This window comes from Salmo trutta, unplaced genomic scaffold (assembly GCF_901001165.1).
Source record: "Salmo trutta unplaced genomic scaffold, fSalTru1.1, whole genome shotgun sequence".
Classification (NCBI taxonomy): domain Eukaryota; kingdom Metazoa; phylum Chordata; class Actinopteri; order Salmoniformes; family Salmonidae; genus Salmo; species Salmo trutta.
In genome coordinates, this window is record NW_021823456.1 from 943,455 (window position 1) to 964,777 (window position 21,323).

Sequence of the window (21,323 nt, forward strand, 5' to 3'; positions counted from 1 at the left end):
TGATTTGGCAGGCGAAACCCTGAGCACAATCCATCCAGGGAAATAATTTTTTGAGGTCATGGTGTTTTCCAATGATTTTCTATGGGAAACCTGATTTATTAGGGCCCAGATTGCAGTTCCTATGGCTTTCATGAGATGTCAACAGTCTTTAAAAATTGTTCGATGTTTTTCTTTTGAGAAATGAAGAAGTAGTCCTATTCTTTCCATGTGTCACTCAGATAAACTCAAGTCTTTTGGTGCGTGTGTACAGGAGCGCGCTCCTCGTTAATTTTCTTCGGTATTGGAAACAGTTTATTCTGTCTTAAATGTTATTGATTATTTACATTTTAGGGTATCAGAGGTTGGATTAGAAACGTTGTTTGAAATGTTAGGACCAAGTTTACAGGAAACTAATTAGATACTTTGTAGTCATGTTGGGTGAGTTGGAACCGGTGTATTTCTGAATCAAACGCGCCAAATAAATTGACATTTTGGTGCTATAAAGAAGGAATTTATCGAACAAAACGACCATTCAGTGTGTCACTGAGACATTTGGGATTGCAAAAAGATGATCTTCAAAGGTAAGGCATTTATTATATCGCTATTTCTGACTTTCGTGTCGCACCTGCCTGGTTAAAGAATGGCTTCATGTTTTTGTATGCGGGGCGCTGTCCTCAGATAATCACATGGTGTGCTTTCACCATAAAGCCTTTTTTAAATCTGACACAGTGGCTGGATTAACAAGAAGTTAAGCTTTATTTTGATGTATTACACTTGTATTTATATGAATGTTAAATATTTATATTTCTGTAGTTTGAATTTGGTGTGTTGCAATGTCACTGGATGTTGTCAAATCTATCCCGGTAACGGGATTCGAGCTTAAGGGATCCCTAAGATTAAATACCATCTGTGAACAAACTAAAAATGTATAAGTTGGTGGTCGGATGACAGGATGCCAAGGTCATATTTTTCCATATTCTGTTCCAGTTAAAAGGTTGTTCAGATTTGTGGATCATAATTTTTTAATGGCTAGCTCAGAATATGAACTTTCCAAAAGTTATTAATGGCAAGCTCAGAATATGAACTTTCCAAAAGTTATTTATATACTGTATTATATACTGTATATACTGTATTATATACGGTATCAGTGTCACGGGCAGATAAATAACAGGAGGGATGAGTCAGGCGCAGGAGACTGAGGTCCGTTGAACAAAAACGTATTTAATACTGCCAAGGGGCAAAATACAAAATACAAGGCAGGGTGCACATAAAATAAACGATGAGAACAGCTCCACTCTCAAAGTCAGACGGGGCGCAGCCCGGCAACACTAATGCCTATCCAACACGTAGCAGAAATAAACTACGTACATAAATTCTACCCCTACCACATGTAACATAAAACAATCCCGCACAAATCCTAACTAAACACAGACAAACTAAATACCCCCCACTAATGACAAACAAGAAACAGGTGCAACCTAAAACAGGCATAACTAACAGACACTGAAACATAGATTGGTGGCAGCTAGTAGGCTGGCGACGACGACCGCCGAGCACCGCCCGACCGGGGAGAGGCGCCACCTTCTGTGGACGTTGTGACAGTACCCCCCTGACGCGCGGCTCCCGCAGTGCGCCGACGCCGGCCTCGGGGACGACACGGAGGGCGAGGCACTGGGCGATCCGGGCGGAGGCTGTGGAATCTCCGCAACATGGCTGGATCCAGAATGTCCCTCATCGGGACCCAGCACCTCTCCTCTGGACCGTACCCCTCCCAGTCCACGAGGTACTGCAGGCCCCCTACCCAATGTCGGGAGTCCAAGATTGACCGAACTGTGTCCGCCGGGGCCCCCCCGATGTCCAGGGGAGGCGGAGGGACCTCCCATACCTCAACGTCCTGCAGCGAACCAGCTACCACCGGCCTGAGGAGAGACACATGAAACGAGGGGTTAATACGGTAATATGAAGGAAGTTGTAACCTATAACACACCTCGTTTATTCTCCTCAGGACTTTGAACGGCCCCACAAAATGTGGACCCAGCTTCCGGCAGGGCAGGCAGAGGGACAGGTTCCGGGTCGAGAGCCAGACTCTATCCCCTGGTTTGAACACGGGGGCCTCACTGCGGCGGCGGTCAGCGCTCTCCTTGTGCCGTCCTATAGCTCGTTTCAGGCACTCCTGGACGGCACTCCAGGTCTCCCTCGAGCGCTGGACCCATTCCTCCACCGCAGGAGCCTCCGTCTGGCTCTGATGCCATGGCACCAGGACCGGCTGGTACCCTAACACCACCTGGAAGGGTGACCGGTTAGTAGAGGAGTGGCGCAGAGAGTTCTGCGCCATCTCGGCCCATGGCACGAACCTCGCCCACTCCCCCGGCCGGTCCTGGCAATATGACCGCAGGAACCTGCCCACATCCTGGTTGATGCGTTCCACCTGCCCATTACTCTCGGGGTGGAAACCTGAAGTCAAACTGACCGAGACCCCCAGCCTCTCCATAAACGCCTTCCACACCCTAGATGTGAACTGGGGACCCCGATCAGAGACGATGTCCTCGGGCACCCCGTAGTGCCAGAAGGCATGCGTAAACAGGGCCTCCGCGGTCTGTAGGGCCGTAGGAAGACCGGGCAAAGGGATCAGACGACAGGACTTAGAGAACCGATCCACAACAACTAGGATCGTGGTGTTCCCCTGAGAAGGCGGGAGATCCGTAAGGAAATCCACCGACAGGTGGGACCACGGTCGATGTGGAACGGGGAGGGGCTGTAGTTTCCCTCACGGCAGGTGCCTAGGAGCCTTACACTGGGCGCACACCAAACAGGAAGAGACATAGCACCTGACATCCTTAACCAGAGTGGGCCACCAGCACTTCCCCTTCAGGCCCCGCACTGTCCGTTCCACCCCAGGATGACCCGAGGAGGGTAGAGTGTGTGACCACCGGATCAGCACACCTCGTTTATTCTCCTCAGGACTTTGAACGGCCCCACAAATTGCACAGAAAAAAAATGTATGAAATGTATGCATTCACTACTGTAAGTCGCTCTGGATAAGAACGTCTGCTAAATGACTAAAATGTAAATGTAAAATGGATCAGACGATCGCGAACCTCGAGCGGGACGTACTTCCGGCTCGCGGGACACTGAGGTGGAGTGGGTTCTGACTGCCCCGCCCGCTCGATGTCCGCATCCACCTCCCAAACCACTGGTGCCACCAGACAGGAAGCAGGGAGAATGGGAGTGGGATCGATGGTCCGCTCCTCGGTGTCGTGGAGACGCGACAGTGCGTCGGCCTTCAGGTTCCAGGAACCTGGAATGTACGATAAGGTGAATTGAAACCTTGTAAAGAACATGGCCCACCTGGCCTGCCGAGGATTAAGTCTCCTCGCTGCCCGGATGTACTCCAGGTTATGGTGATCGGTTTAGATGAGGAAAGGGTGTCGTGCCCCCTCAAGCCAATGTCTCCACACTTTCTGGGCCTTGACCACGGCTAACAGCTCCCGGTCCCCAACATCATAGTTGCGCTCCGCCGGACTCAGCTTCTTAGAAAAAAAAGCACATGGGCGAAGCTTCGGCGGCGCGCCCAAGCGCTGCGACAGCACCGCTCCTACTCCAGCCTCGGACGCGTCCACCTCCACTATGAAAGGCAAAGAGGGGTCCGGATGCGCCAGCACAGAGCCTTCAGACAACAGAGCCTTCAGACAACAAAAGGCTCTGTCCGCCTCTGCCGACCACCGCAGCCGCACCGGCCCCCCTTCATCAGTGAGGTAATGGGAGCCGCCACCTGACCAAAGCCCCGGATAAACCTCCGGTAGTAATTAGCAAACCCCAAGAACCGCTGCACCTCCTTCACTGTTCTTGGAGTCGGCCAATTACGCACGGCTGTAACGCGATCACATTCCATCACCACCCCGTTGGTGGAAATGCGATATCCCAGAAAAGCGACGGCTCGTTTGGAAAACTCACATTTCTCAGCCTTGACGTACAGGTCATGCTCCAGCAGCCGCCCAAGCACTTTAAGCACCAGAGACACATGGTCGGCACGTGTGGCGGAGTAGATCAGAATGTCATCGATGTAGACCACCACACCCTGACCGAGCAGGTCTCTGAGAACCTTGTTTACAAAGGATTGGAAGATGGCGGGAGCATTCTTTAACCCGTACGGCATGATGAGGTATTCATAATGGCCAGATGTGGTACTAAATGTGGTTTTCCACTCGTCTCCATCTCGGATACGCACCAGGTTATACGCGCTCCTGAGATCTAGTTTTGTGAAGAAGCGCGCCCCGTGAAATGACTCCACTGTCGTAGCGATGAGAGGTAGCGGGTAACTGAAACCCACCGTGATGGAATTTAGACCTCTATAGTCAATGCACGGGCGCAGACCTCCCTCTTTCTTCTTCACAAAAAAGAAGCTCGAGGAGACGGGTGATTTAGACGGACGAAAGTATCCCTGTCTCAAGGATTCAGCGACATATGTCTCCATAGCCGCTGTCTCCTCCTGAGACAGAGGATACACGTGACTCCTAGGAAAGGCCGCGCCAGCCTGGAGGTTTATCACACAATACCCTCGTCGATGAGGTGGTAATTGAGTCGCCTTCGGCGATAGCCAAATCGGCATATTCAGAGGGAATTTGCACGGTGGAGACTGGATCTGGACTTTCCACCGTGGTCGCACCGATGGAAACTCCTATACACCTGCCTGAGCACTCCCTCGACCACCCCTTAAGAGCCCTCTGCCTCCACGAAATCTTCAGGTTGTGAGTGGCTAGCCAGGGAATTCCCAGTACCACTGGAAACGCCGGGGAATCAATAAGGAACAGATTATTTCACTTATAATTCACTGTATCACAATTCCAGTGGGTCAGAAGTTTACATACACCAAGTTGACTGTGCCTTTAAACAGCTTGGAAAATTCCAGAAAATGATGTCATGGCTTTAGAAGCTTCTGATAGGCTAACTGACATAATTTGAGTTAATTGGAGGTGTACCTGTGGATGTATTTCAAGGCCTACCTTCAAACTCAGTGCCTCTTTGCTTGACATCATGGGAAAATCAAAAGAAATCAGCAAGGACCTCAGAAAAATTGTAGACATCCACAAGTCTGGTTCATCCTTGGGAGCAATTTCCAAACGCCTGAAGGTATCTGTACAAACAATAGTCAGCAAGTATAAACACCATGGGACCACTTAGCCGTCATACTGCTCAGGAAGGAGACGCGTTCTGTCTCCTAGAGATTAATGTACTTTGGTGCGAAAAGTGCAAATCAATCCCAGAACAACAGCAAAGGACCTTGTGAAGATGCTGGAGGAAGCAGGTACAAAAGTATCCACAGTAAAACGAGTCCTATATCAACATAACCTGAAAGGCCGCTCATCAAGGAAGAAGCCACTGCTCCAAAACCGCCATAAAAAAGCCAGACTACGCATGGGGACAGCTGCACATGGGGACAAAGATTGTACTTTTTGGAGAAATGTCCTCTGGTCTGATGAAACAAAAATAGAACTGTTTGACCATAGTGACCATCGTTATGCTTGGAGGAAAAAGGGGGAGGCTTGCAAGCCGAAGAACACCATTCCAACCGTGAAGCACGGGGGTGGCAGCATCATGTTGTGGGGATGCTTTGCTGAAGGAGGGACTGGTGCACTTCACAATATAGATGGCATCATGAGAAAGAAAAATGATGTGGATATATTGAAGCAACATCTCAAGACATTAGTCAGGAAGTTAATGCTTGGTCGCAAATGGGTCTTCCAAGTGGACAATGACCCCAGGCATACTTCCAAAGTTGTGGCAAAATGGCTAAAGGACAACAAAGTCAAGGTATTGGAGTGGCCATCACAAAGCCCTTACCTCAATCCTATAGAAAATGTGGGAACAGAACTGAAAACGCATGTGCGAGCAAGGAGGCCTACAAACCTGACTCCGTTACACCAGCTCTGTCAGGAGGAATGGGGCCAAAATGTACCCAACTTATTGTGGGAAGTTTGTGGAAGGCTACCCGAAACATTTAACCCAAGTTAAACAATTTAAAGGCAATGCTACCAAAAACGAATTGAGTATATGTAAACTTCTGACCCACTGGGAATGTGATGAAAGAAATTAAAGCTGAAATAAATCATTCTCTCTGCTATTATTCTGACATTTCAGATTCTTAAAATGAAGTGGTGATCCCAACTGACCTAAAACAGGGAATATTTACTAGGATTAAATGTCAGCAATTGTGAAAAACTGAGTTTAAATGTATTTGGCTAAGGTGTATGTAAACTTCCAACTTCAACTGTTTCTCATTAACATAATTATTCCCACCCCTGAGTCAATACTTTGTAGAAGCACTGATTACAGCTGTGAGTCTTTCTGGGTAAAAGATTGCAAAGATGGGGAGAGGTCTGTCTGTAATAAAGAGATGCTCTGCTTTGTTGACACCACAATCCAAAAACCAAGTTCTGCAGGCTCTAGTTTTGTCTAATGTTGATTATTGTCATGTCGTGTGGTCGAGTGCTGCAAGGAAAGACCTAGTTAAGCTGCAACTGGCCCAGAACAGAGCGGCACGTCTTGCTCTTCATTGTAATCAGAGGGCTGATTTAAATACTATGCATGCCAGTCTCTCTCTTGGCTAAGAGTTGAGGAGAGACTGATGGCATCACTTCTTCTTTTTATAAGAAACATTAACCTGTTGAAAATCCCAAATTGTTTGCATAGTCAACTAACACACAGCTCTGACACACACACTTATCCCACCAGACATGCCACCAGGGGTCTTTTCACAGTCCCCAAATCCAGAACAAATTCAAGAAAGCGTACGGCATTATGTTGAGCCATTATTGCATGGAACTCCAATCCATGTCATATTGCTCAAATAAACAGCAAACCTGGTTTCAAAGAACAGATAAAGCAACACCTCACGGCACAACTCCTCTCCCCTATTTGACCTAGATAGTTTGTGTGTATGTATTGATATTTAGGATACGTGTGCCTTTTAAAAAAATTATGTAGTTCTGTCCTTGAGCTGTTCTTGTCTATTAATGTTCTGTATTATGTCGTGTTTCCTTTTTTTTTTGTGGACCCCAGGAAGAGTAGCTGCTGCGTTTGCAACAGTTAATGGGGATCCTAATCAAATACCAAAACTCTGTAACTGTTTTAAAGTCACCCTTGTCCTCATGGTGAAATCCCTGAGCAGTTTCCTTCCTCTCTGGCAACTGAGTTAGGAAGGACGCCTGTTTCTTTGTATGACTGGGTGTATTGATACACCATCCAAAGTGTAATTAATAACTTCAGCATGCTCAAAGTGATATTCATTGTCTGCTTTTAGTATTTTTACCGATCTACCGATACGTGCCCTTCTTTGCTAAGCATTGGAAAACTTCCCTGGTCTTTGTGGTTGAATCTGTATTCAAAAGTCACAGCTCGACTAAGGGACCTTACAGATAATTATATGTGTGGGGTACAGAGATGAGACAGTCATTCAAAAATCATGTTAAACACTATTTAACATAACTTTAAACACTATTTAAATGCAAGTTATTATGTGACTTGGTAAGCAATTTATTTTCTCCTGAACTTTATTTAGCATTTTTCTGCATGGAGAGATTTAACAGCCCAAGGAGCTGTTGTTTCTGACGAAGCATTTAAGATGGAGCTTATCTGAGGATAAATGTTTTGTTTTTTTAACAGAAACCCACTTTGGTCAATGTGAACCAATTTCAGTAAGTCTCGAGTCGAGACAACAACATTTTGGAAAAGAGTCTAATATGACGGTGGCAAAGACGGTGTGCGATGGTGAGAACACTTGGTGACTTCCTTTACTTAAAAAAATAATAATATAGGGAAATTAGTGCTGTATTCACATCTCCCTCAAATGAACCTTTGTGAACGGCTGTGTTAATCATTTAGAGCGATGGTGGACCTATTTGATTCCCACATTGTGAATGGACGTCAGAAGGAATATCGTCCCATCCAGAGGGATTTGTCTTGAATCATGCTATCCAATGCCCGTTTGAGTTCAGTGACAGAGATTTGGGGGTTCTCTGGTCAGAGAAGAAGATTTATACATTTTTTGGAAATAACTTAGCCTGGCTTGGTGTGGTTTTATAATCAGAGGTGCACAGTTCGTTGATTGATTCACTTGGGTTCTGATAACAATTCCCCTGTTTCAGATTCAGTAGCTGCTATATATGAGCTTATTGGTCGTTACTGTTTAGCTTATTGGCCAGTAAACGACTGGGACGATGACCATGTAAGTAATGGTTAAGTGTAACTCCATGGATGGCAAATTCTGCTCTTTGTCTTATCAATAAATTCAATTCTGTCTTGACTGAAAGAGTAATAGCTACCTGGTCTGAAACAAGTGTTTGTTGAGAACGCTATAACGTAGTTAACAACATTTGCAATTCTGATATCTCCTTTCATTGGAATTTTTTCAACCCAGATGCAAATACAATTGCATTATTTTTAATTAAAACCTTTGTTGGCATCCTTTAGAATCTGGGAGTCATCAACTGAATTTTATTGATCATTATGAAGTAATTGAAGTTCAATTTGAAATTGATCCCAAAATGTAGGATTTTGTAGTAATGAAATGTTAAAACACCATCTTGTGGCTCTTTTAGGAGATTCTGAAATTGGCAGTTGGTAGTAGTAAGCATGGTGGTCAGACAATATCATATGCCGAATTTCTAATTTCTCGATTATAGAAAACAGAGGTGTAGATAATAGTATGAAATTGATTTGTGAAAATGATTTCTGCCTGTTTGAGTAAAGTGTACTCTTTTGCTTTAGGATTACACATTAATAAAAAGCTATTTTATTTCCATTATGGATACATTTAAGGAAAGTGATTCTGCCTTCTTGGTCTTTGCCTTTATCCAAGATGGTGATTTTGAGTTCCTTAATGTATTTTTATTTTTTAAATTTCACCTTTATTTAATGTAATGTATCATTATGATTACACCTTTAGTTGTGTTTGTGGCTGATGAAAAAGCAGCCAGTTTGTATAAGTGATTCTCTATTCTATGTGAGTCCTTTTGGAGCAGGTGTGTTTGTTGGAGCATTGCTATATCAACATAGTTTCCTGCCAGGATATCAAGACAGCTGGAACATTTAATAGGACTATTAAGGCCTTTCAAATTCCAAGAGAGAACAGCCAGCGTTGCCGTTGTTTAAACAAATAATGCATTATTAATGATGTAATTGTAACGGGCGTCGTAAGGATTGGACCAAGGTGCAGCGGGAACGTGTATACTCATCTTCTTCATTCAATTTAAAAGAAGGAAAAACAAACAACTCATGTATACAAAAACAACGAACGACATAAAACAGTCCTGTCAGGTGCACAGACACAAGACAACTACCCACAATTCCCATTACAAACACACCCCTATACATAGGACCTTCAATCAGAGGCAACGAGGAACAGCTGCCTCCAATTGAAGGCCAATCCCAATAAACTAAACATAGAACTAAACAACCTAGATCTAACATAGAAATACACTAACCTAGAACATAACCCAAAAACCCCGGAACACTCTAAACAAACACCCCTCTACATAACACATAGCCCAACAAACCCCGAACCACATAAAACAAACACCCCCTGCCACGTCCTGACCAAACTACAATAACAAATAACCCCTTTACTGATCAGAACGTGACAGTAATTGTTATCATTGGTGTTAATAAGCCGAAGCTTAATGAAACAAAAAAACGGACCCACAGGGAAACCCACCCATTGATCGTTCTCCACCAAGAAACCCCCCCTGTAAACCATCCCACCCCCTTCCCTCCTCCTCTTCCTCGCCACCGCTTCCCTACGCGCTGTTGTCCCACAAGGAAGCAGCCCCAGTCTGTATGACACTTCCATATATTGTCCATTGTTCATTAATTGGTGTGGTGTTATCATTGTCTAAATGTCCTGGACCATAGGCCATAATAATAACAACGTCCAATGTTCAGCAACAATAATAATAGTAGTGTTTCCATTGAGGGGATGACTTCATTATTGTCTTATGCTGAAGGCAGCATCACAACCAACGGCTGTGTGATTGTGTGTGAATAGCATACCTGAATATTGAGCCAGCGAGGCAAACAATTTGCAATTTGACTTCAGAACTGTGGATTTGTACAATCATAGAGTGAGATCCGTTGCGGGGAGAGGACCCATGCTGTGTGCAATGTTTATTCCGCGGCATGGGACCCAGCTTCTCCTGTCCAAATAATTCATTGAAAAGATTGATCGTGAAGGAAGTTTGGTGACTTGCTTCCACACAAGTTTCAAGTCCTGTGACCTGCACATTGAATTTACAGGAATGATTTTCAACTTATTCAGTTGTATTTTTTTAGGAGATTGATTTCCTGTTCTAGCTGAGATTGCACTGTTTCCAGGTCATGGAACTGCCCGTCTGTCACATTGGCCACTGTCTCCAAACTTTCCACTTTAGTTGAGCAGTTATCCACTTTAGAAATGAGCACGGCAAGATATTAATTTACTGGTTTTAATTGCAAGTCGAATACTGAGAAGTGGGCACTAACAGGTTCTAGTATTAGAGGGGTAGAGGACTGAGAAGGGGGTACTAACAGGGTGTAGAGAGGTAGAGGACTGAGAAGGGGGTACTAACAGGGTGTAGAGCGGTAGAGGACTGAGAAGGGGGTACTAACAGGGTATAGAGGGGTAGAGGACTGAGAAGGGGGTACTAACAGGGTGTAGAGGGGTAGAGGACTGAGAAGGGGGTACTAACAGGGTATAGAGGGGTAGAGGGCTGAGAAGGGGGTACTAACAGGGTATAGAGGGGTAGAGGACTGAGAAGGGGGTACTAACAGGGCGTAGAGGGGTAGAGGACTGAGAAGGGGGTACTAACAGGGCGTAGAGGGGTAGAGGACTGAGAAGGGGGTACTAACAAGGTGTAGAGGGGTAGAGGACTGAGAAGGGGGTACTAACAGGGTATAGAGGGGTTGAGGACTGAGAAGGGGGTACTAACAGGGTATAGAGGGGTAGAGGACTGAGAAGGGGGTACTAAGAGGGTGTAGAGGGGTAGAGGACTGAGAAGGGGGTACTAACAGGGTGTAGAGGGGTAGAGGACTGAGAAGGGGTTACTAACAGGGTATAGAGGGGTAGAGGACTGAGAAGGGGGTACTAACAGGGCGTAGAGGGGTAGAGGACTGAGAAGGGGGTACTAACAGGGTGTAGAGGGGTAGAGGACTGAGAAGGGGGTACTAACAGGGTGTAGAGGGGTAGAGGATTGAGAAGGGGGTACTAACAGGGTGTAGAGGGGTAGAGGACTGAGAAGGGGGAACTAACAGGGTAACAGAGCTTGTGCTTCATGGCCTCCTAATCGTACCAGTTATTTCAGAGAGCTGTATAATTCATTTCAATTGCTTTTTGACATTAGGAGTAACCGTTGCTGTAATCACTGTTCCTCGGTGCGCTGTCCAGTAATTATTCAATTACCAAACCTAATTGACAAGAGCCATTCTGTTTTATTGGTTGATTTATTGGGTAATTGCGGCTACCTGCCACCACTAACGCTGCGTTCCAAAATGGCACCCTATTTCCCACATAGTGCCTGGTTAAAAGTAACATGCTATGTAGTGAGTAGAGTGCCATTTGGGATACTTCCACTCAAAAGCAACCACTTCACCCTTGGTGTTGGATTGCTGGAGTGGAGAGCGGCTTGGGTAGGGAGGTAGCAGCGTTGTCATGCCGACAGAATAGTAAACAGAATACTATTCAAACCTTTGGAATGTTTGTTGTTTATTGTTTATTGAAGTGTTTACCGTTGCTACGGTAATGGTAGACTGACTGCACCTAGCAAAGGGTGACAGTCACAATAGAAACCAACCACTTAGAAATGCCCTTTCTGAAGTCAAACAATCTGTTTCAATAATCCTTCATGTTTGTAAAAGTGGGTTGTCTAAAAACAAACACGGGTCAACGATAAAATATAAAACGTCATCTGTTTTTTATTGTGTTATTGATGACCCGGAGCAAAGCTCTCGTCTGCTGTTCTTCCATCCCCCATGTAGACACTCAATGGAAGGGCTTTGTTAGATCCCACGTGTGTTAGAGACTCACATGTAGTTACTATAGGAACCAGGTAAACGTGTGTTTGAGACTCACATGTTGTTACTATAGGAACCAGGTAAACGTGTGTTAGAGACTCACATGTAGTTACTATAGGAACCAGGTAAACGTGTGTTAGAGACTCAGATGTAGTTACTATAGGAACCAGGTAAACGTGTGTTAGAGACTCACATGTTGTTACTATAGGAACAAGGTAAACGTGTGTTAGAGACTCACATGTAGTTACTATAGGAACCAGGTAAACGTGTGTTAGAGACTCACAGGTTGTTACTATAGGAACCAGGTAAACGTGTGTTAGAGACTCACATGTAGTTACTATAGGAACCAGGTAAACGTGTAGTTACTATAGGATACAAGGTAAACGTGTGTTAGAGACTCACATGTAGTTACTATAGGAACCAGGTAAACGTGTGTTAGAGACTCACATGTTGTTACTATAGGAACCAGGTAAACGTGTGTTAGAGACTCACATGTAGTTACTATAGGAACCAGGTAAACGTGTGTTAGAGACTCACATGTTGTTACTATAGGAACCAGGTAAACGTGTGTTAGAGGCTCACATGTAGTTACTATAGGATACAAGGTAAACGTGTGTTAGAGACTCACATGTAGTTACTATAGGAACCAGGTAAATGTGTGTTAGAGACTCACATGTAGTTACTATAGGAACCAGGTAAACGTGTGTTAGAGACTCACATGTAGTTACTATAGGAACCAGGTAAACGTGTGTTAGAGACTCACATGTAGTTACTATAGGAACCAGGTAAACGTGTAGTTACTATAGGATACAAGGTAAACGTGTGTTAGAGACTCACATGTAGTTACTATAGGAACCAGGTAAACGTGTGTTAGAGACTCACATGTAGTTACTATAGGAACCAGGTAAACGTGTGTTAGAGACTCACATGTTGTTACTATAGGAACCAGGTAAACGTGTGTTAGAGGCTCACATGTAGTTACTATAGGATACAAGGTAAACGTGTGTTAGAGACTCACATGTAGTTACTATAGGAACCAGGTAAATGTGTGTTAGAGACTCACATGTAGTTACTATAGGAACCAGGTAAACGTGTGTTAGAGACTCACATGTAGTTACTATAGGAACCAGGTAAACGTGTGTTAGAGACTCACATGTAGTTACTATAGGAACCAGGTAAACGTGTGTTAGAGACTCACATGTAGTTACTATAGGAACCAGGTAAACGTGTGTTAGAGACTCACATGTTGTGTTAAGGGTTGTGTTAGATCCAACAGTGATGAGAGAGGAGAGACAGGACAGATGAGAGAGAGAGAGGATAGGCCCCACAACACATAATAGGTGTTTATACTGTAATATTGTTGACTGAATGTGGGGGCCGTGTTATTTTGTGAGGGTTACGAAAACACAACGGTAGAGAGAGGCTAGCTGTGAAATAATTTCCTGTCAAGGGCGTAAAACGCTGTTCAATTGAGGTTAACATTTGTACTTTCAAAAGTAATTTATTTTCTAACAATTTCTGAAAGCAGACAACATATCTCTCTCTCACACACACACACACACGCACGCACGCACGCACAAACGTGGACATATGTCCAGTGATGAGGTGATGAGAGACTAGACATATGTCCAGTGATGAGACAGGAGAGATGTGATCTATGATTATAGTATTACAGTGTTTATTGTCATTAGTGTGATCTATGCTTATAGTATTATTGTTTATTGTCATTAGTGTGATCTATGATTATAGTATTACAGTGTTTATTGTCATTAGTGTGATCTATGGTTATAGTATTACAGTGTTTATTGTCATTAGTGTGATCTATGGTTATAGTATTACAGTGTTTATTGTCATTAGTGTGATCTATGGTTATAGTATTACAGTGTTGTTAGTGTGATCTATGGTTATAGTGTGGTAACAGTGTCATTAGTGTGATCTATGGTTATAGTATTACAGTGTTTATTGTCATTAGTGTGATCTATGGTTATAGTATTACAGTGTTTATTGTCATTAGTGTGATCTATGGTTATAGTATTCCAGAAAATTGGAACGGAAATGGCGCCACACTAAACTGGAAGTCTTCCGACTAGCTTGGAAAGACAGTACCGTGCAGTATCGAAGAGCCCTCACTGCTGCACGATCATCCTATTTTTCCAACTTAATTGAGGAAAATAAGAACAATCCGAAATTTCTTTTTGACACTGTCGCAAAGCTAACTAAAAAGCAGCATTCGCAAATGGAGGATGGCTTTCACTTCAGCAGTAATAAATTTATGAACTTTTTTGAGGAAAAGATCATGATCATTAGAAAGCAAATTACGGACTCCTCTTTAAATCTGGGTATTCCTCCAGGGCTTCATTGTCCAGAGTCTGCACAACTCTGCCAGGACCTTGGCTCAAGGGAGATACTAAAGTGTTTTAGTACTATATCTCTTGACACAATGATGAAAATAATCATGGCCTCCAAACCCTCAAGCTGCATACTGGACCCTATTCCAACTAAACTACTGAAAGAGCTGCTTCCTGTGCTTGGCCCTCCTATGTTGAACATAATAAACGGCTCTCTATCCACCGGATGTGTACCAAGCTCACTAAAAGTGGCAGTAATAAAGCCTCTCTTGAAAAAGCCGAATCTTGACCCAGAAATTATAAAAAACTATCGGCCTATATCGAATCTTCCATTCCTCTCAAAAATTTTAGAAAAAGTTGTTGCGCAGCAACTCACTGCCTTCCTGAAGACAAACAATGTATACGAAACGCTTCAGTCTGGTTTTAGACCCCATCATAGCACTGAGACTGCACTTGTGAAGGTGGTAAATGACCTTTTAATGACGTCAGACCGAGGCTCTGCATCTGTCCTCATGCTCCTAGATCTTAGTGCCGCTTTTGATACCATCGATCACCACATTCTTTTGGAGAGATTGGAAACCCAAATTGGTCTACATGGACAAGTTCTGGCCTGGTTTAGATCTTATCTGTCGGAAAGATATCAGTTTGTCTCTGTGAATGGTTCGTCCTCTGACAAATCAATTGTAAATTTCGGTGTTCCTCAAGGTTCCGTTCTAGGACCACTATTGTTTTCACTATATATTTTACCTCTTGGGGATGTCATTCGAAAACATAATGTTAAATTTCACTGCTATGCGGACGACACACAGCTGTACATTTCAATGAAACATGGTGAAGCCCCAAAATTGCTCTCGCTAGAAGCCTGTGTTTCAGACATAAGGAAGTGGATGGCTGCAAATTTTCTACTTTTAAACTCGGACAAAACAGAGATGCTTGTCCTAGGTCCCAAGAAACAAAGAGATCTTCTGTTGAATCTGACAATTAATCTGGATGGTTGTACAGTCGTCTCAAATAAAACTGTGAAGGACCTCGGCGTTACTCTGGACCCTGATCTCTCTTTTGAAGAACATATCAAGACTGCTTCAAGGACAGCTTTTTTCCATCTACGTAACATTGCAAAAATCAGAAACTTTCTGTCCAAAAATGACGCAGAAAAATTAATCCATGCTTTTGTTACTTCTAGGCTCGACTACTGCAATGCTCTACTTTCCGGCTACCCGGATAAAGCACTAAACAAACTTCAGTTAGTGCTAAATACGGCTGCTAGAATCCTGACTAGAACCAAAAAATTTGATCATATTACTCCAGTGCTAGCTTCCCTACACTGGCTTCCTGTTAAGGCAAGGGCTGATTTCAAGGTTTTACTGCTAACCTACAAAGCATTACATGGGCTTGCTCCTACCTATCTTTCCGATTTGGTCCTGCCGTACATACCTACACGTACGCTACGGTCACAAGACGCAGGCCTCCTAATTGTCCCTAGAATTTCTAAGCAAACGGCTGGAGGTAGGGCTTTCTCCTATAGAGCTCCATTTTTATGGAATGGTCTGCCTACCCATGTGAGAGACGCAGACTCAGTCTCAACCTTTAAGTCTTTACTGAAGACTTATCTCTTCAGTAGGTCCTATGATTAAGTATAGTCTGGCCCAGGAGTGTGAAGGTGAACGGAAAGGCTGGAGCAACGAACCGCCCTTGCTGTCTCTGCCTTGTCGGTTCCCCTCTTCCCACTGGGATTCTCTGCCTCTAACCCTTTTACAGGGGCTGAGTCACTGACTTACTGGTGTTCTTCCATGCCGTCCATGGGAGGGGTGCGTCACTTGAGTAGGTTGAGCCACTGACGTGGTCTTCCTGTCTGGGTTGGCGCCCCCCCCTTGGGTTGTGCCGTGGCGGACATCTTTGTGGGCTATACTCGGCCTTGTCTTCGGACGGTAAGTTGGTGGTTGTAGATATCCCTCTAGTGGTGTGGGGGCTGTGCTTTGGCAAAGTGGGTGGGGTTATATCCTGCCTGTTTGGCCCTGTCCGGGGGTATCATCGGATGGGGCCACAGTGTCTTCTGATCCCTCCTGTCTCAGCCTCCAGTATTTATGCTGCAGTAGTTTATGTGTCGGGGGGCTAGGGTCAGTCTGTTTCATCTGGAGTATTCTCTTGTCTTATCCGGTGTCCTGTGTGAATGTAAATATGCTCTCTCTAATTCTCTCTTTTGTTTCTTTCTTTCTCTCGGAGGACCTGAGCCCTAGGACTACCTGGCATGATGACTCCTTGCTGTCCCCAGTCCACCTGGCCATGCTGCTGCTCCAGTTTCAACTGTTCTGCCTGCGGCTACGGAACCCTGACCTGTTCACCGGACGTGCTTGTTGCACCCTCGACAATTACTATGATTATTATTATTTGACCATGCTGGTCATTTACGAACATTTTAACATCTTGACCATGTTCTGTTATAATATCCACCCGGCACAGCCAGAAGAGGACTGGCCACCCCTCATAGCCTGGTTCCTCTCTAGGTTTCTTCCTAGGTTTTTGGCCTTTCTCAGGAGTTTTTCCTAGGGAGTTTTTCCCAGCCACCGTGCTTCTTTCACATGCATTGCTTGCTGTTTGGGGTTTTAGGCTGGGTTTCTGTACAGCATTTTGAGATTTCAGCTGATGTACGAAGGGCTATATAAATAAATTTGATTTGATTTGATTTATTACAGTGTTGTTAGTGTGATCTATGGTTATAGTGTGGTAACAGTGTCATTAGTGTGATCTATGGTTATAGTATTACAGTGTTTATTGTCATTAGTGTGATCTATGGTTATAGTGTGGTAACAGTGTCATTAGTGTGATCTATAGTTATAGTGTGGTAACAGTGTCATTAGTGTGATCTATGGTTATAGTATTACAGTGTTTATTGTCATTAGTGTGATCTATGGTTATAGTGTGGTTACAGTGTCATTAGTGTGATCTATGGTTATAGTATTACAGTGTTTATTGTCATTAGTGTGATCTATGGTTATAGTGTGGTAACAGTGTCATTAGTGTGATCTATAGTTATAGTGTGGTAACAGTGTCATTAGTGTGATCTATGGTTATAATATTACAGTGTTTATTTTCATTAGTGTGATCTATTGTTATAGTGTGGTTACAGTGTCATTAGTGTGATCTATGATTATAATATGGTAACAGTGTCATTAGTGTGATCTATGATTATTGTGTGGTAACAGTGTCATTAGTGTGATCTATGGTTATAGTATTACAGTGTTTATTGTCATTAGTGTGATCTATGGTTATAGTGTGGTAACAGTGTCATTAGTGTGATCTATGGTTATAATATTACAGTGTTTATTTTCATTAGTGTGATCTATTGTTATAGTGTGGTTACAGTGTCATTAGTGTGATCTATGGTTATAATATTACATTGTTTATTTTCATTAGTGTGATCTATTGTTATAGTGTGGTTACAGTGTCATTAGTGTGATCTATGGTTATAATATGATAACAGTGTCATTAGTGTGATCTATGGTTATAATATGATAACAGTGTCATTAGTGTGATCTATGGTTATAATATGATAACAGTGTCATTAGTGTGATCTATGGTTATAGTGTGGTAACAGTGTTCTTGGTATTACATCTTAGATTGTCTCAATGTTTGTTTCTCTGTAAATCGTCAATATTTCAGTCTCTGTTTGACTCCTTTATGGGAGACAGAGATTATATAACATATACACCTACAATGAGAGAGAGAGAGAGAGAGAGAGAGAGAGAGAGAGAGAGAGAGAGAAAGAGAGGGAGGGAGAGATAGAGAGGGAGGGAGAGATAGAGAAAGGGAGAGATAGAGAGAGAAAGGGAGGGAGAGAGAGAGAAAGGGAGGGAGAGAGAGAAAAGGAGAGCGAGAGAGAGAGAGAGAGAGAGAGAGAGAGAGAGAGAGAGAGAGAGAGAGAGGATAGGCCTCACAACGCATAATAGGTGTTTATACTGTAATATTGTTGACTGAATGTGTGGGCCGTGTTATTTTGTGAGGGTTACGAAAACACAACGGTAGGAAAGAGCAACCGCAGTAAAGGAGAGGCTAGCTGTGAAATAATTTCCTGTCAAAGGCGTAAAACGCTGCTCAATTGAGGTTAACATTTGTACTTTCAAAAGCAATTTATTTTCTAGCAACTTCTGAAAGCAGACAACATATCTCATGTTCCCTTTTCCCTTGAATTTTCATTTTGAATTTTCTCTCCCTCCTCCTACACACACACATACACACACACACACACACACACACACACACACTTCACAAGCGAGCGTTTACCGTCGGCTCACGGCAGCTTGAGCTGGGTCTTTAGTCTGGCAGTTTGACGTTGGCCTGCTTGGCTTGTGAGTGGATTAACATCAGGGTAACAAATAATTAAGCATTATTTTAAACAAAAGAGACCTCAAGGCCATTTCAGAGATGTTTTTTCCTCCTGTCAATTAAAACTCACATTTTCAGGTGAACAACATTTTTAGTATTTAAAGGCAGGGTTATGTAATGCCTACTTTTGGGTAGAGGTGTGTGAGCGCATGCATGTACATATGTGTGTGTGTGTGTGTCTGTGTGTGTGTCTGTGTGTTTGTGCATGTGTGTGTCTATTGATCTACTTATTGATATACTGCTGTTGACCACAACCCTGGGAATAGGGTGGGAATAGGGTGGGAATAGGGTGGGAATAGGGTGGGAATAGGGTAGGAATAGGGTAGGAATCGAGTGGGAATAGAGTGGGAATAGAGTGGGAATAGGGTGGGAATAGGGTGGGAATAGAGTGGGAATAGAGTGGGAATAGAGTGGGAATAGGGTGTGAATAGGGTGGGAATAGAGTGGGAATAGAGTGGGAATAGGGTGGGAATAGGGTGGGAATAGAGTGGGAATAGAGTGGGAATAGGGTGGGAATAGAGTGGGAATAGGGTGGGAATAGAGTGGGAATAGGGTGGGAATGGAGTGGGAATGGGGTGGGAATAGGGTGGGAATAGGGTGGGAATAGGGTGGGAATAGGGTGGGAATAGAGTGGGAATAGGGTGGGAATAGGGTGGGAATAGGGTGGGAATAGGGTGGGAATAGAGTGGGAATAGGGTGGGAATAGGGTGGGAATAGGGTGGGAATAGGGTGGGAATAGAGTGGGAATAGAGTGGGAATAGAGTGGGAATAGAGTGTGAATAGGGTGGGAATAGGGTGGGAATAGGTTGGGAATAGAGTGGGAATAGAGTGGGAATAGAGTGGGAATAGGGTGGGAATAGGGTGGGAATAGAGTGGGAATAGGGTGGGAATAGAGTGGGAATAGAGTGGGAATAGAGTGGGAATAGAGTGGGAATAGAGTGGGAATAGAGTGGGAATAGAGTGGGAATAGGGTGGGAATAGGGTGGGAATAGAGTGGGAATAGGGTGGGAATAGGGTGGGAATAGGGTGGGAATAGGGTGGGAATAGGGTGGGAATAGAGTGGGAATAGAGTGGGAATAGGGTGGGAATAGGGTGGGAATAGGCTGGGAATAGGGTGGGAATAGGGTGGGAATAGGGTGGGAATAGGGTGGGAATAGGGTGGGAATAGAGTGGGAATAGAGTGGGAATAGAGTGGGAACAGAGTGGGAATAGGGTGGGAATAGGGTGGGAATAGGGTGGGAATAGAGTGGGAATAGGGTGGGAATAGAGTGGGAACAGAGTGGGAATAGAGTGGGAATAGGGTGGGAATAGAGTGGGCGACGACGACAATGGTGTTGAACGCTGATCTGAACAGCATTCTCACATAGGTATTTCTCTTATCTAGGTGGGTGAGGGCAGTGTAGAGTGCAATTGAGTCAGCGGGGGGCCCTCGTGCAAGGCTTTGTGTTGTTGTTGAAGCTTTGGAGCCTGTGTAATAGGAGTCCACCTTGTTCTTATATTGTCCTTTTGCTTGTTTGATGGCTCTGCGGAGGTCTTAGCTGGACTTCTTGTACTTCTTCGTGTCCTCAACCGTAGCCTCAGGGTTGGCTGCGATTAGTTAATCCTTGGGCTTTTGATTGGGCAAGCAGTGAACCTTCACCTTGGGAACCACGTCGGCGAAGTATTTCCTAATGAAGCCGGTGACGGAGGTGATTAGCTCATCGATGCTATCGGCAGAGTCCCTAAACATATTACAGTCAGCGGTAGCAAAGCAGTCTTGTAGCACAGCCTCTGAAATGGAGGTCCATTTCTCAACGGAGCGCATCACGTGTACATCCTGTTTGAGCTTGTGCTTGTAGACAGGAAGCAGGAGTATAGAGTCATGATCTGATTTGCCGAAGGGGGGGGGGGACGACGACGAGGGAGGGCCTTGTATGTTTGCTTGTGGGTGGAGTAACAGCTCACTGAGTACAGAAGTCAATTCAGAAGTCTGTTCCACGTTGGTTCAACATAACGTCATTTTAAATGATGTGGAAACAATGTTTATTCAACCAGTGTGTGTCCAGGGGAAGTGGTCTAGGACTTTATTGCCTCTAGTGGTGAAGGAGGCGTGTTGATGGAAGTTGGCATCACATGTCTTAATAATGGCGGAATTAAAATCATCGGTAATCACCGGTTAATCTCCGGTTAATCACCGGTAACAAGGAAAGCAGGCTCCAGGTGCCTGGTTTCCTGCTTGTTTATGGTCTCCTACAGTTCAGTTAAGTGCCAGCTTGTTATTTTTCTTGTCCTGATGTGGAATGTATACAACAGTCACGATAACAGATGAAAACTCTCTCGGGAGGTAGAAGGGTCGACATTTGACCATCGGGTAATTCCAAGACGGGGGGGTAAAACAATAGGTGGAGAATTCCACTGCGCTGGAGTCACCACACCATTAGCTGTTGATGAAGAGACATACCACTCCTCCTCTGGATTTCCCTGAATTCAACGTCCTGTCTGCTCGGTGAATGGAGAATTCATTGAGTTGGATAGCCGTAGGGAGGGGTATCTTGTCCGAAAGCCATGTTTCAGAAAATCAGAGAATATTGC